Source organism: Argiope bruennichi, chromosome 8 (assembly GCF_947563725.1).
Source record: "Argiope bruennichi chromosome 8, qqArgBrue1.1, whole genome shotgun sequence".
Lineage (NCBI taxonomy): Eukaryota > Metazoa > Arthropoda > Arachnida > Araneae > Araneidae > Argiope > Argiope bruennichi.
This window is the reverse complement of record NC_079158.1, coordinates 300,018-317,829: the sequence shown is the minus strand read 5'-3', so window position 1 is coordinate 317,829 and position 17,812 is coordinate 300,018.

The following is a 17,812-nucleotide window of genomic DNA, read 5'->3' as shown; positions in this document are numbered from 1 at the left end:
TCTCTTGAATATAGAAATATTTTGACATAAAATTTTATTTTAGTAGTATAAGATTTGGAAAAGTTCGTAGTAAGTGTGGGAATAAAGGATAAAAATATCTAAAAAAAATGTAAAAAAAAGAAAAGAAAAATATATTGAAAAAGTTCTCAGTTTCGAGACTCGAACTGGAGACCAGCAAAACTAGATGGCTCGTGCTGCCGATCTGGCCACGAAGCTTCGTACCCGCAGCGCGTCTGAAGAGTCTAAGACTCTCATTATGATTATCCACTAAAAGTTTTAACGTGGTGTCATTCTGGTCTAAAAGCCCAATGTTTTGAATAGGAATGAATTCTGCGCATGTGCGTGAACTCGACTCCTAAAAATCTCTTGAATATAGAAATATTTTGACATAAAATTTTATTTTAGTAGTATAAGATTTGGAAAAGTTCGTAGTAAGTGTGGGAATAAAGGATAAAAATATCTAAAAAAAATGTAAAAAAAGAGAAGAAAAATATATTTAAAAAGTTCTCAGTTTCGAGACTCGAACTGAAGACCAGCAAAACTAGATAGCTCGTGCTGCCGATCCAGAAACGAAGCTTCGTACCCGCAGCGTGTCTGAATGGTCTAAGACTCTCATTATGATTATCCACTAAAAGTTTTAACGTGGTGTCATTCTGGTCTAAAAGCACAATGTTTTGAATAGGAATGAATTCTGCGCATGTGCGTGAACTCGACTCCTAAAATTTCTCTTGAATATAGAAATATTTTGACATAAAATTTTATTTTAGTAGTATAAGATTTGGAAAAGTTCGTAGTAAGTGTGGGAATAAAGGATAAAAATATCTAAGAAAAATGTAAAAAAAAGAAAAAAAAAATATATTTAAAAAGTTCTCAGTTTCGAGACTTGAACTGAAGACCAGCAAAACTAGATGGCTCGTGATGCCGATCTGGCCACGAAGCTTCGTACCCGCAGCGCGTCTGAATGGTCTAAGACTCTCATTATGATTATCCACTAAAAGTTTTAACGTGGTGTCATTCTGGTCTAAAAGACCAATGTTTTGAATAGGAATGAATTCTGCGCATGTGCGTGAACTCGACTCCTAAAATTTCTCTTGAATATAGAAATGTTTTGACATAAAATTTTATTTTACTAGTATAAGATTTGGAAACGTTCGTAGTAAGTGTGGGAATAAAGGATAAAAATATCTAAGAAAAATGTAAAAAAAAGAAAAGAAAAATATATTTAAAAAGTTCTCAGTTTCGAGACTTGAACTGAAGACCAGCAAAACTAGATGGCTCGTGATGCCGATCTGGCCACGAAGCTTCGTACCCGCAGCGCGTCTGAATGGTCTAAGACTCTCATTATGATTATCCACTAAAAGTTTTAACGTGGTGTCATTCTGGTCTAAAAGACCAATGTTTTGAATAGGAATGAATTCTGCGCATGTGCGTGAACTCGACTCCTAAAATTTCTCTTGAATATAGAAATGTTTTGACCTAAAATTTTATTTTACTAGTATAAGATTTGGAAAAGTTCGTAGTAAGTGTGGGAATAAAGGATAAAAATATCGAAAAAAAATGTAAAAAAAAGAAAAGAAAAATATATTGAAAAAGTTCTCAGTTTCGAGACTCGAACTGGAGACCAGCAAAACTAGATGGCTCGTGCTGCCGATCTGGCCACGAAGCTTCGTACCCGCAGCGCGTCTGAAGGGTCTAAGACTCTCATTATGATTATCCACTAAAAGTTTTAACGTGGTGTCATTCTGGTCTAAAAGCACAATGTTTTGAATAGGAATGAATTCTGCGCATGTGCGTGAACTCGACTCCTAAAATTTCTCTTGAATATAGAAATATTTTGACATAAAATTTTATTTTAGTAGTATAAGATTTGGAAAAGTTCGTAGTAAGTGTGGGAATAAAGGATAAAAATATCTAAGAAAAATGTAAAAAAAAGAAAAGAAAAATATATTTAAAAAGTTCTCAGTTTCGAGACTCGAACTGAAGACCAGCAAAACTAGATAGCTCGTGCTGCCGATCCAAATACGAAGCTTCGTACCCGCAGCGTGTCTGAATGGTCTAAGACTCTCATTATGATTATCCACTAAAAGTTTTAACGTGGTGTCATTCTGGTCTAAAAGCCCAATGTTTTGAATAGGAATGAATTCTGCGCATGTGCGTGAACTCGACTCCTAAAATTTCTCTTGAATATAGAAATATTTTGACATAAAATTTTATTTTAGTAGTATAAGATTTGGAAAAGTTCGTAGTAAGTGTGGGAATAAAGGATAAAAATATCTAAGAAAAATGTAAAAAAAAAAGAAAAGAAAAATATATTTAAAAAGTTCTCAGTTTCGAGACTCGAACTGAAGACCAGCAAAACTAGATAGCTCGTGCTGCCGATCCAGAAACGAAGCTTCGTACCCGCAGCGTGTCTGAATGGTCTAAGACTCTCATTATGATTATCCACTAAAAGTTTTAACGTGGTGTCATTCTGGTCTAAAAGCACAATTTTTTGAATAGGAATGAATTCTGCGCATGTGCGTGAACTCGACTCCTAAAATTTCTCTTGAATATAGAAATGTTTTGACATAAAATTTTATTTTACTAGTATAAGATTTGGAAAGGTTCGTAGTAAGTGTGGGAATAAAGGATAAAAATATCTAAAAAAATGTAAAAAAAAGAAAAGAAAAATATATTGAAAAAGTTCTCAGTTTCGAGACTCGAACTGGAGACCAGCAAAACTAGATGGCTCGTGCTGCCGATCTATCCACGAAGCGTCGTACCCGCAGCGCGTCTGAAGTGTCTAAGACTCTCATTATGATTATCCACTAAAAGTTTTAACGTGCTGTCATTCTGGTCTAAAAGCACAATGTTTTGAATAGGAATGAATTCTGCGCATGTGCGTGAACTCGACTCCTAAAATTTCTCTTGAATATAGAAATATTTTGACATAAAATTTTATTTTAGTAGTATAAGATTTGGAAAAGTTCGTAGTAAGTGTGGGAATAAAGGATAAAAATATCTAAAAAAAATGTAAAAAAAAGAAAAGAAAAATATATTGAAAAAGTTCTCAGTTTCGAGACTCGAACTGGAGACCAGCAAAACTAGATGGCTCGTGCTGCCGATCTGGCCACGAAGCTTCGTACCCGCAGCGCGTCTGAAGAGTCTAAGACTCTCATTATGATTATCCACTAAAAGTTTTAACGTGGTGTCATTCTGGTCTAAAAGCCCAATGTTTTGAATAGGAATGAATTCTGCGCATGTGCGTGAACTCGACTCCTAAAAATCTCTTGAATATAGAAATATTTTGACATAAAATTTTATTTTAGTAGTATAAGATTTGGAAAAGTTCGTAGTAAGTGTGGGAATAAAGGATAAAAATATCTAAAAAAAATGTAAAAAAAGAGAAGAAAAATATATTTAAAAAGTTCTCAGTTTCGAGACTCGAACTGAAGACCAGCAAAACTAGATAGCTCGTGCTGCCGATCCAGAAACGAAGCTTCGTACCCGCAGCGTGTCTGAATGGTCTAAGACTCTCATTATGATTATCCACTAAAAGTTTTAACGTGGTGTCATTCTGGTCTAAAAGCACAATGTTTTGAATAGGAATGAATTCTGCGCATGTGCGTGAACTCGACTCCTAAAATTTCTCTTGAATATAGAAATGTTTTGACATAAAATTTTATTTTACTAGTATGAGATTTGGAAAAGTTCGTAGTAAGTGTGGGAATAAAGGATAAAAATATCTAAAAAAATGTAAAAAAAAGAAAAGAAAAATATATTGAAAAAGTTCTCAGTTTCGAGACTCGAACTGGAGACCAGCAAAACTAGATGGCTCGTGCTGCCGATCTATCCATAAGCTTCGTACCCGCAGCGCGTCTGAAGTGTCTAAGACTCTCATTATGATTATCCACTAAAAGTTTTAACGTGCTGTCATTCTGGTCTAAAAGCACAATGTTTTGAATAGGAATGAATTCTGCGCATGTGCGTGAACTCGACTCCTAAAATTTCTCTTGAATATAGAAATATTTTGACATAAAATTTTATTTTAGTAGTATAAGATTTGGAAAAGTTCGTAGTAAGTGTGGGAATAAAGGATAAAAATATCTAAGAAAAATGTAAAAAAAAGAAAAGAAAAATATATTTAAAAAGTTCTCAGTTTCGAGACTTGAACTGAAGACCAGCAAAACTAGATGGCTCGTGATGCCGATCTGGCCACGAAGCTTCGTACCCGCAGCGCGTCTGAATGGTCTAAGACTCTCATTATGATTATCCACTAAAAGTTTTAACGTGGTGTCATTCTGGTCTAAAAGACCAATGTTTTGAATAGGAATGAATTCTGCGCATGTGCGTGAACTCGACTCCTAAAATTTCTCTTGAATATAGAAATGTTTTGACATAAAATTTTATTTTACTAGTATAAGATTTGGAAACGTTCGTAGTAAGTGTGGGAATAAAGGATAAAAATATCTAAGAAAAATGTTAAAAAAAGAAAAGAAAAATATATTTAAAAAGTTCTCAGTTTCGAGACTTGAACTGAAGACCAGCAAAACTAGATGGCTCGTGATGCCGATCTGGCCACGAAGCTTCGTACCCGCAGCGCGTCTGAATGGTCTAAGACTCTCATTATGATTATCCACTAAAAGTTTTAACGTGGTGTCATTCTGGTCTAAAAGACCAATGTTTTGAATAGGAATGAATTCTGCGCATGTGCGTGAACTCGACTCCTAAAATTTCTCTTGAATATAGAAATGTTTTGACATAAAATTTTATTTTACTAGTATAAGATTTGGAAAAGTTCGTAGTAAGTGTGGGAATAAAGGATAAAAATATCGAAAAAAAATGTAAAAAAAAGAAAAGAAAAATATATTGAAAAAGTTCTCAGTTTCGAGACTCGAACTGGAGACCAGCAAAACTAGATGGCTCGTGCTGCCGATCTGGCCACGAAGCTTCGTACCCGCAGCGCGTCTGAAGGGTCTAAGACTCTCATTATGATTATCCACTAAAAGTTTTAACGTGGTGTCATTCTGGTCTAAAAGCACAATGTTTTGAATAGGAATGAATTCTGCGCATGTGCGTGAACTCGACTCCTAAAATTTCTCTTGAATATAGAAATATTTTGACATAAAATTTTATTTTAGTAGTATAAGATTTGGAAAAGTTCGTAGTAAGTGTGGGAATAAAGGATAAAAATATCTAAGAAAAATGTAAAAAAAAGAAAAGAAAAATATATTTAAAAAGTTCTCAGTTTCGAGACTCGAACTGAAGACCAGCAAAACTAGATAGCTCGTGCTGCCGATCCAGAAACGAAGCTTCGTACCCGCAGCGTGTCTGAATGGTCTAAGACTCTCATTATGATTATCCACTAAAAGTTTTAACGTGGTGTCATTCTGGTCTAAAAGCACAATGTTTTGAATAGGAATGAATTCTGCGCATGTGCGTGAACTCGACTCCTAAAATTTCTCTTGAATATAGAAATATTTTGACATAAAATTTTATTTTAGTAGTATAAGATTTAGAAAAGTTCGTAGTAAGTGTGGGAATAAAGGATAAAAATATCTAAGAAAAATGTAAAAAAAAAAGAAAAGAAAAATATATTTAAAAAGTTCTCAGTTTCGAGACTCGAACTGAAGACCAGCAAAACTAGATAGCTCGTGCTGCCGATCCAGAAACGAAGCTTCGTACCCGCAGCGTGTCTGAATGGTCTAAGACTCTCATTATGATTATCCACTAAAAGTTTTAACGTGGTGTCATTCTGGTCTAAAAGCACAATGTTTTGAATAGGAATGAATTCTGCGCATGTGCGTGAACTCGACTCCTAAAATTTCTCTTGAATATAGAAATGTTTTGACATAAAATTTTATTTTACTAGTATAAGATTTGGAAAAGTTCGTAGTAAGTGTGGGAATAAAGGATAAAAATATCTAAAAAAAATGTAAAAAAAAGAAAAGAAAAATATATTGAAAAAGTTCTCAGTTTCGAGACTCGAACTGGAGACCAGCAAAACTAGATGGCTCGTGCTGCCGATCTATCCACGAAGCGTCGTACCCGCAGCGCGTCTGAAGTGTCTAAGACTCTCATTATGATTATCCACTAAAAGTTTTAACGTGCTGTCATTCTGGTCTAAAAGCACAATGTTTTGAATAGGAATGAATTCTGCGCATGTGCGTGAACTCGACTCCTAAAATTTCTCTTGAATATAGAAATATTTTGACATAAAATTTTATTTTAGTAGTATAAGATTTGGAAAAGTTCGTAGTAAGTGTGGGAATAAAGGATAAAAATATCTAAAAAAAATGAAAAGAAAAATATATTGAAAAAGTTCTCAAATTCGAGACTCGAACTGAAGACCAGCAAAACTAGGTGGCTTGTGCTGCCGATCTGGCCACGAAGCTTCGTACCCGCAGCGCGTCTGAATGGTCTAAGACTCTCATTATGATTATCCACTAAAAGTTTTAACGTGGTGTCATTCTGGTCTAAAAGCACAATGTTTTGAATAGGAATAAATTCTGCGCATGTGCGTGAACTCGACTCCTAAAATTTCTCTTGAATATAGAAATATTTTGACATAAAATTTTATTTTAGTAGTATAAGATTTGGAAAAGTTCGTAGTAAGTGTGGGAATAGAGGATAAAAATATCTTAAAAAAATGTAAAAAAAAGAAAAGAAAAATATATTTAAAAAGTTCTCAGTTTCGAGACTCGAACTGAAGACCAGCAAAAGTAGATGGCTCGTGCTGCCGATCTGGCCACGAAACTTCGTACCCGCAGCGCGTCTGAATGGTCTAAGACTCTCATTAGGATTATCCACTAAAAGTTTTAACGTGGTGTCATTCTGGTCTAAAAGCACAATGTTTTGAATAGGAATGAATTCTGCGCATGTGCGTGAACTCGACTCATAAAATTTCTCTTGAATATAGAAATATTTTGACATAAAATTTTATTTTAGTAGTATAAGATTTGGAAAAGTTCGTAGTAAGTGTGGGAATAAAGGATAAAAATATCTAAAAAAAATGAAAAGAAAAATGTATTGAAAAAGTTCTCAGTTTTGAGACTCGAACTGAAAACCAGCAAAACTAGGTGGCTTCTGCTGCCGATCTGGCCACGAAGCTTCGTACTCGCAGCGCGTCTGAATGGTCTAAGACTCTCATAATGATTATCCACTAAAAGTTTTAACGTGGTGTCATTCTGGTCTAAAAGCACAATGTTTTGAATAGGAATGAATCTGCGCATGTGCGTGAACTCGACTCCGAAAATTTCTCTTGAATATAGAAATATTTTGACATAAATTTTTATTTTAGTAGTACAAGATTTGGAAAAGTTCGTAGTAAGTGTGGGAATAAAGGATAAAAATATCTAAGAAAAATGTAAAAAAAAGAAAAGAAAAATGTATTTAAAAAGTTCTCAGTTTCGAGACTCGAACTGAAGACCAGCAAAACTAGATGGCTCGTGCTGCCGATCTGGCCACGAAGCTTCGTACCCGCAGCGCGTCTGAATGGTCTAAGACTCTCATTATGATTATCCACAAAAAGTTTTAAAGTGGTGTCATTCTGGTCTAAAAGCACAATGTTTTGAATAGGAACGAATTCTGCGCATGTGCGTGAACTCGACTCTTAAAATTTCTCTTGAATATAGAAATATTTTGACATAAAATTTTGTTTTAGTAGTATAAGATTTGGAAAAGTTCGTAGTAAGTGTCGGAATAAAGGATAAAAATATCTAAGAAAAATGTAAAAAAAAGAAAAGAAAAATATATTTAAAAAGTTCTCAGTTTCGAGACTCGAACTGAAGACCAGCAAAACTAGATGGCTCGTTCTGCCGATCTGGCCACGAAGCTTTGTACCCGCAGCGCGTCTGAATCGTCTAAGACTCTCATTATGATTATCCACTAAAAGTTTTAACGGGGTGTCATTCTGGTCTAAAAGCACAATGTTTTGAATAGGAACGAATTCTGCGCATGTGCGTGAACTCGACTCCTAAAACTTCTCTTGAATATAGAAATATTTTGACATAAAATTTTATTTTAGTAGTATAAGATTTGGAAAAGTTCGTAGTAAGTGTGGGAATAAAGGATAAAAATATCTAAGAAAAATGTAAAAAAAGAAAAGAAAAATATATTTAAAAAGTTCTCAGTTTTTAGACTCGAACTGAAGACCAGCAAAACTAGATGGCTCGTGCTGCCGATCTGGCCACGAAACTTCGTACCCGCAGCGCGTCTGAATGGTCTAAGACTCTCATTAGGATTATCCACTAAAAGTTTTAACGTGGTGTCATTCTGGTCTAAAAGCCCAATGTTTTGAATAGGAATGAATTCTGCGCATGTGCGTGAACTCGACTCCTAAAATTTCTCTTGAATATAGAAATATTTTGACATAAAATTTTATTTTAGTAGTACAAGATTTGGAAAAGTTCGTAGTAAGTGTGGGAATAGAGGATAAAAATATCTTAAAAAAATGTAAAAAAAAGAAAAGAAAAATATATTAAAAAAGTTCTCAGTTTCGAGACTCGAACTGAAGACCAGCAAAAATAGATGGCTCGTGCTGCCGATCTGGCCACGAAGCTTCGTACCCGCAGCGCGTCTGAATGGTCTAAGACTCTCATTATGATTATCCACTAAAAGTTTTAACGTGGTGTCATTCTGGTCTAAAAGCACAATGTTTTGAATAGGAATGAATTCTGCGCATGTGCGTGAACTCGACTCATAAAATTTCTCTTGAATATAGAAATATTTTGACATAAAATTTTATTTTAGTAGTATAAGTTTTGGAAAAGTTCGTAGTAAGTGTGGGAATAAAGGATAAAAATATCTAAAAAAAATGAAAAGAAAAATATATTGAAAAAGTTCTCAGTTTCGAGACTCGAACTGAAAACCAGCAAAACTAGGTGGCTTCTGCTGCCGATCTGGCCACGAAGCTTCGTACCCGCAGCGCGTCTGAATGGTCTAAGACTCTCATTATGATTATCCACTAAAAGTTTTAACGGGGTGTCATTCTGGTCTAAAAGCACAATGTTTTGAATAGGAACGAATTCTGCGCATGTGCGTGAACTCGACTCTTAAAATTTCTCTTGAATATAGAAATATTTTGACATAAAATTTTGTTTTAGTAGTATAAGATTTGGAAACGTTCGTAGTAAGTGTGGGAATAAAGGATAAAAATATCTAAGAAAAATGTAAAAAAAAGAAAAGAAAAATATATTTAAAAAGTTCTCAGTTTCGAGACTCGAACTGAAGACCAGCAAAACTAGATGGCTCGTGCTGCCGATCTGGTAACGAAACTTCGTACCCGCAGCGCGTCTGAATGGTCTAAGACTCTCATTAGGATTATCCACTAAAAGTTTTAACGTGGTGTCATTCTGGTCTAAAAGCACAATGTTTTGAATAGGAATGAATTCTGCGCATGTGCGTGAACTCGACTCATAAAATTTCTCTTGAATATAGAAATATTTTGACATAAAATTTTATTTTAGTGGTATAAGATTTGGAAAAGTTCGTAGTAAGTGTGGGAATAAAGGATAAAAATATCTAAAAAAAATGAAAAGAAAAATATATTGAAAAAGTTCTCAGTTTCGAGACTCGAACTGAAAACCAGCAAAACTAGGTGGCTTCTGCTGCCGATCTGGCCACGAAGCTTCGTACTCGCAGCGCGTCTGAATGGTCTAAGACTCTAATAATGATTATCCACTAAAAGTTTTAACGTGGTGTCATTCTGGTCTAAAAGCACAATGTTTTGAATAGGAATGAATTCTGCGCATGTGCGTGAACTCGACTCCGAAAATTTCTCTTGAATATAGAAATATTTTGACATAAATTTTTATTTTAGTAGTACAAGATTTGGAAAAGTTCGTAGTAAGTGTGGGAATAAAGGATAAAAATATCTAAGAAAAATGTAAAAAAAAGAAAAGAAAAATGTATTTAAAAAGTTCTTAGTTTCGAGACTCGAACTGAAGACCAGCAAAACTAGATGGCTCGTGCTGCCGATCTGGCCACGAAGCTTCGTACCCGCAGCGCGTCTGAATGGTCTAAGACTCTCATTATGATTATCCACAAAAAGTTTTAAAGTGGTGTCATTCTGGTCTAAAAGCACAATGTTTTGAATAGGAACGAATTCTGCGCATGTGCGTGAACTCGACTCTTAAAATTTCTCTTGAATATAGAAATATTTTGACATAAAATTTTGTTTTAGTAGTATAAGATTTGGAAAAGTTCGTAGTAAGTGTGGGAATAAAGGATAAAAATATCTAAGAAAAATGTAAAAAAAAGAAAAGAAAAATATATTTAAAAAGTTCTCAGTTTCGAGACTCGAACTGAAGACCAGCAAAATTAGATTTCTCGTGCTGCCGATCTGGCCACGAAACTTCGTACCCGCAGCGCGTCTGAATGGTCTAAGACTCTCATTAGGATTATCCACTAAAAGTTTTAACGTGGTGTCATTCTGGTCTAAAAGCACAATGTTTTGAATAGGAATGAATTCTGCGCATGTGCGTGAACTCGACTCATAAAATTTCTCTTGAATATAGAAATATTTTGACATAAAATTTTATTTTAGTAGTATAAGATTTGGAAAAGTTCGTAGTAAGTGTGGGAATAAAGGATAAAAATATCTAAAAAAAATGAAAAGAAAAATATATTGAAAAAGTTCTCAGTTTCGAGACTCGAACTGAAAACCAGCAAAACTAGGTGGCTTCTGCTGCCGATCTGGCCACGAAGCTTCGTACTCGCAGCGCGTCTGAATGGTCTAAGACTCTCATAATGATTATCCACTAAAAGTTTTAACGTGGTGTCATTCTGGTCTAAAAGCACAATGTTTTGAATAGGAATGAATCTGCGCATGTGCGTGAACTCGACTCCGAAAATTTCTCTTGAATATAGAAATATTTTGACATAAATTTTTATTTTAGTAGTACAAGATTTGGAAAAGTTCGTAGTAAGTGTGGGAATAAAGGATAAAAATATCTAAGAAAAATGTAAAAAAAAGAAAAGAAAAATGTATTTAAAAAGTTCTCAGTTTCGAGACTCGAACTGAAGACCAGCAAAACTAGATGGCTCGTGCTGCCGATCTGGCCACGAAGCTTCGTACCCGCAGCGCGTCTGAATGGTCTAAGACTCTCATTATGATTATCCACAAAAAGTTTTAAAGTGGTGTCATTCTGGTCTAAAAGCACAATGTTTTGAATAGGAACGAATTCTGCGCATGTGCGTGAACTCGACTCTTAAAATTTCTCTTGAATATAGAAATATTTTGACATAAAATTTTGTTTTAGTAGTATAAGATTTGGAAAAGTTCGTAGTAAGTGTGGGAATAAAGGATAAAAATATCTAAGAAAAATGTAAAAAAAAGAAAAGAAAAATATATTTAAAAAGTTCTCAGTTTCGAGACTCGAACTGAAGACCAGCAAAACTAGATGGCTCGTTCTGCCGATCTGGCCACGAAGCTTTGTACCCGCAGCGCGTCTGAATCGTCTAAGACTCTCATTATGATTATCCACTAAAAGTTTTAACGGGGTGTCATTCTGGTCTAAAAGCACAATGTTTTGAATAGGAACGAATTCTGCGCATGTGCGTGAACTCGACTCCTAAAATTTCTCTTGAATATAGAAATATTTTGACATAAAATTTTATTTTAGTAGTATAAGATTTGGAAAAGTTCGTAGTAAGTGTGGGAATAAAGGATAAAAATATCTAAGAAAAATGTAAAAAAAATGAAAAGAAAAATATATTGAAAAAGTTCTCAGTTTCGAGACACGAACTGAAGACCAACAAAACTAGGTGGCTTGTGCTGCCGATCTGGCCACGAAGCTTCGTACTCGCAGCGCGTCTGAATGGTCTAAGACTCTCATAATGATTATCCACTAAAAGTTTTAACGTGGTGTCATTCTGGTCTAAAAGCACAATGTTTTGAATAGGAATGAATTCTGCGCATGTGCGTGAACTCGACTCCGAAAATTTCTCTTGAATATAGAAATATTTTGACATAAAATTTTATTTTAGTAGTACAAGATTTGGAAAAGTTCGTAGTAAGTGTGGGAATAAAGGATAAAAAAATCTAAGAAAAATGTAAAAAAAAGAAAAGATAAATGTATTTAAAAAGTTCTCAGTTTCGAGACTCGAACTGAAGACCAGCAAAACTAGATGGCTCGTGCTGCCGATCTGGCCACGAAGCTTCGTGCCCGCAGCGCGTCTGAAGGGTCTAAGGCTCTCATTATGATTATCCACAAAAAGTTTTAACATGGTGTCATTCTGGTCTAAAAGCACAATTTTTTGAATAGGAATGAATTCTGCGCATGTGCGTGAACTCGACTCCTAAAATTTCTCTTGAATATAGAAATATTTTGACATAAAATTTTATTTTAGTAGTATAAGATTTGGAAAAGTTCGTAGTAAGTGTGGGAATAAAGGATAAAAATATCTAAGAAAAATGTAAAAAAAACAAAAGAAAAATATATTTAAAAAGTTCTCAGTTTCGAGACTCGAACTGAAGACCAGCAAAACTAGATGGCTCGTTCTGCCGATCTGGCCACGAAGCTTTGTACCCGCAGCGCGTCTGAATCGTCTAAGACTCTCATTATGATTATCCACTAAAAGTTTTAACGGGGTGTCATTCTGGTCTAAAAGCACAATGTTTTGAATAGGAACGAATTCTGCGCATGTGCGTGAACTCGACTCCTAAAATTTCTCTTGAATATAGAAATATTTTGACATAAAATTTTATTTTAGTAGTATAAGATTTGGAAAAGTTCGTAGTAAGTGTGGGAATAAAGGATAAAAATATCTAAGAAAAATGTAAAAAAAATGAAAAGAAAAATATATTGAAAAAGTTCTCAGTTTCGAGACACGAACTGAAGACCAACAAAACTAGGTGGCTTGTGCTGCCGATCTGGCCACGAAGCTTCGTACTCGCAGCGCGTCTGAATGGTCTAAGACTCTCATAATGATTATCCACTAAAAGTTTTAACGTGGTGTCATTCTGGTCTAAAAGCACAATGTTTTGAATAGGAATGAATTCTGCGCATGTGCGTGAACTCGACTCCGAAAATTTCTCTTGAATATAGAAATATTTTGACATAAAATTTTATTTTAGTAGTACAAGATTTGGAAAAGTTCGTAGTAAGTGTGGGAATAAAGGATAAAAAAATCTAAGAAAAATGTAAAAAAAAGAAAAGATAAATGTATTTAAAAAGTTCTCAGTTTCGAGACTCGAACTGAAGACCAGCAAAACTATATGGCTCGTGCTGCCGATCTGGCCACGAAGCTTCGTGCCCGCAGCGCGTCTGAAGGGTCTAAGGCTCTCATTATGATTATCCACAAAAAGTTTTAACATGGTGTCATTCTGGTCTAAAAGCACAATTTTTTGAATAGGAATGAATTCTGCGCATGTGCGTGAACTCGACTCCTAAAATTTCTCTTGAATATAGAAATATTTTGACATAAAATTTTATTTTAGTAGTATAAGATTTGGAAAAGTTCGTAGTAAGTGTGGGAATAAAGGATAAAAATATCTAAGAAAAATGTAAAAAAAACAAAAGAAAAATATATTTAAAAAGTTCTCAGCTTCGAGACTCGAACTGAAGACCAGCAAAACTAGATGGCTCGTGCTGCCGATCTGGCCACGAAGCTTCGTACCCGCAGCGCGTTTGAATGGTCTAAGACTCTCATTATGATTATCCACTAAAAGTTTTAAAGTGGTGTCATTCTGGTCTAAAAGCACAATGTTTTGAATAGGAACGAATTTCTGCGCATGTGCGTGAACTCTACAATTAAAATTTCTCTTGAATATAGAAATATTTTGACATAAAATTTTGTTTTAGTAGTATAAGATTTGGAAAAGTTCGTAGTAAGTATGGGAATAAAGGATAAAAATATCTAAAAAAAAAAAATGTAAAAAAAAGAGAAGAAAAATATATTTAAAAAGTTCTCAGTTTCGAGACTCGAACTGAAGACCAGCAAAACTAGATAGCTCGTGCTGCCGATCCAGAAACCAAGCTTCGTACCTGCAGCGCGTCTGAATGGTCTAAGACTCTCATTATGAGTATCCACTAAAAGTTTTAACGTGGTGTCATTCTGGTCTAAAAGCACAATGTTTTGAATAGGAATGAATTCTGCGCATGTGCGTGAAATCGACTCCTAAAATTTCTCTTGAATATAGAAATGTTTTGACATAAAATTTTATTTTACTAGTATAAGATTTGGAAAAGTTCGTTGTAAGTGTGGGAATAAAGGATAAAAATATCTAAAAAAAAAATGTAAAAAAAAGAGAAGAAAAATATATTTAAAAAGTTCTCAGTTTCGAGACTCGAACTGAAGACCAGCAAAACTAGATAGCTCGTGCTGCCGATCCAGAAACCAAGCTTCGTACCTGCAGCGCGTCTGAATGGTCTAAGACTCTCATTATGAGTATCCACTAAAAGTTTTAACGTGGTGTCATTCTGGTCTAAAAGCACAATGTTTTGAATAGGAATGAATTCTGCGCATGTGCGTGAAATCGACTCCTAAAATTTCTCTTGAATATAGAAATGTTTTGACATAAAATTTTATTTTACTAGTATAAGATTTGGAAAAGTTCGTTGTAAGTGTGGGAATAAAGGATAAAAATATCTAAAAAAAATTTAAAAAAAAAACAAAAGAAAAATATATTGAAAAAGTTCTTAGTTTCGAGACTCGAACTGGAGACCAGCAAAACTAGATGGCTCGTGCTGCCGATCTGTCCACGAAGCTTCGTACCCGCAGCGCGTCTGAAGGGTATAAGACTCTCATTATGATTATCCACTAAAAGTTTTAACGTGGTGTCATTCTGGTCTAAAAGCACAATGTTTTGAATAGGAATGAATTCTGCGCATGTGCGTGAACTCGACTCCTAAAATTTCTCTTGAATATAGAAATATTTTGACATAAAATTTTATTTTAGTAGTACAAGATTTGGAAAAGTTCGTAGTAAGTGTGGGAATAAAGGATAAAAATATCTAAGAAAAATGTAAAAAAAAGAAAAGAAAAATATATTTAAAAAGTTCTCAGTTTCGAGACTCGAACTGATGACCAGCAAAACTAGATGGCTCGTGCTGCCGATCTGGCCACGAAGCTTCGTACCCGCAGCGCGTCTGAATGGTCTAAGACTCTCATTATGATTATCCACTAAAAGTTTTAACGTGGTGTCATTCTGGTCTAAAAGCACAATGTTTTGAATAGGAATGAATTCTGTGCATGTGCGTGAACTAGACTCCTAAAATTTCTCTTGAATATAGAAATGTTTTGACATAAAATTTTATTTTACTAGTATAAGATTTGGAAAAGTTCGTTGTAAGTGTGGGAATAAAGGATAAAAATATCTAAAAAAAAATGTAAAAAAAAAAACAAAAGAAAAATATATTGAAAAAGTTCTTAGTTTCGAGACTCGAACTGGAGACCAGCAAAACTAGATGGCTCGTGCTGACGATCTGGCCACGAAGCTTCGTACCCGCAGCGCGTCTGAAGGGTCTAAGACTCTCATTATGATTATCCACTAAAAGTTTTAACGTGGTGTCATTCTGGTCTAAAAGCACAATGTTTTGAATAGGAATGAATTCTGCGCATGTGCGTGAACTCGACTCCTAAAATTTCTCTTGAATATAGAAATATTTTGACATAAAATTTTATTTTAGTAGTATAAGATTTGGAAAAGTTCGTAGTAAGTGTGGGAATAAAGGATAAAAATATCTAAAAAAAATGTAAAAAAAAACAAAAGAAAAATATATTGAAAAAGTTCTTAGTTTCGAGACTCGAACTGGAGACCAGCAAAACTAGATGGCTCGTGCTGCCGATCTGGCCACGATGCTTCGTACCCGCAGCGCGTCTGAAGGGTCTAAGACTCTCATTATGATTATCCACTAAAAGTTTTAACGTGGTGTCATTCTGGTCTAAAAGCACAATGTTTTGAATAGGAATGAATTCTGCGCATGTGCGTGAACTCGACTCCTAAAATTTCTCTTGAATATAGAAATATTTTGACATAAAATTTTATTTTAGTAGTTTAATATTTGGAAAAGTTCTATAGTAAGTGTGGGAAAAAAGGATAAAAATATCTAAGAAAAATGTAAAAAAAAGAAAAGAAACATATATTTAAAAAGTTCTCAGTTTCGAGACTCGAACTGAAGACCAGCAAAACTAGATGGCTCGTGCTGCCGATCTGGCCACGAAGCTTCGTACCCGCAGCGCGTCTGAATGGTCTAAGACTCTCATTATGATTATCCACTAAAATTTTTAACGTGGTGTCATTCTGGTCTAAAAGCCCAATGTTTTGAATAGGAATGAATTCTGCGCATGTGCGTGAACTCGACTTCTAAAATTTCTCTTGAATATAGAAATATTTTGACATAAATTTTATTTTAGTAGTATAAGATTTGGAAAAGTTCGTAGTAAGTGTGGGAATAAAGGATAAAAATATCTAAGAAAAATGTAAAAAAAAGAAAAGAAAAATATATTTAAAAAGTTCTCAGTTTCGAGACTCGAACTGAAGACCAGCAAAACTAGATGGCTCATGCTGCCGATCTGGTAACGAAACTTCGTACCCGCAGCGCGTCTGAATGGTCTAAGACTCTCATTATGATTATCCATTAAAAGTTTTAACGTGGTGTCATTCTGGTCTAAAAGCACAATGTTTTGAATAGGAATGAATTCTGCGCATGTGCGTTAACTCGACTCCTAAAATTTCTCTTGAATATAGAAATATTTTGACATAAAATTTTATTTTAGTAGTACAAGATTTGGAAAAGTTCGTAGTAAGTGTGGGAATAAAGGATAAAAATATCTTAAAAAAATGTAAAAAAAAGAAAAGAAAAATTTATTTAAAAAGTTCTCAGTTTCGAGACTTGAACTGAAGACCAGCAAAACTAGATGGCTCGTGATGCCGATCTGGCCACGAAGCTTCGTACCCGCAGCGCGTCTGAATGGTCTAAGACTCTCATTATGATTATCCACTAAAATTTTTAACGTGGTGTCATTCTGGTCTAAAAGCACAATGTTTTGAATAGGAATGAATTCTGCGCATATGCGTGAAATCGACTCCTAAAATTTCTCTTGAATATAGAAATATTTTGACATAAAATTTTATTTTACTAGTATAAGATTTGGAAAAGTTCGTTATAAGTGTGGGAATAAAGGATAAAAAAATCTAAGAAAAATGTAAAAAAAAGAAAAGATAAATGTATTTAAAAAGTTCTCAGTTTCGAGACTCGAACTGAAGACCAGCAAAACTAGATGGCTCGTGCTGCCGATCTGGCCACGAAGCTTCGTGCCCGCAGCGCGTCTGAAGGGTCTAAGGCTCTCATTATGATTATCCACAAAAAGTTTTAACATGGTGTCATTCTGGTCTAAAAGCACAATTTTTTGAATAGGAATGAATTCTGCGCATGTGCGTGAACTCGACTCCTAAAATTTCTCTTGAATATAGAAATATTTTGACATAAAATTTTATTTTAGTAGTATAAGATTTGGAAAAGTTCGTAGTAAGTGTGGGAATAAAGGATAAAAATATCTAAGAAAAATGTAAAAAAAACAAAAGAAAAATATATTTAAAAAGTTCTCAGCTTCGAGACTCGAACTGAAGACCAGCAAAACTAGATGGCTCGTGCTGCCGATCTGGCCACGAAGCTTCGTACCCGCAGCGCGTTTGAATGGTCTAAGACTCTCATTATGATTATCCACTAAAAGTTTTAAAGTGGTGTCATTCTGGTCTAAAAGCACAATGTTTTGAATAGGAACGAATTTCTGCGCATGTGCGTGAACTCTACAATTAAAATTTCTCTTGAATATAGAAATATTTTGACATAAAATTTTGTTTTAGTAGTATAAGATTTGGAAAAGT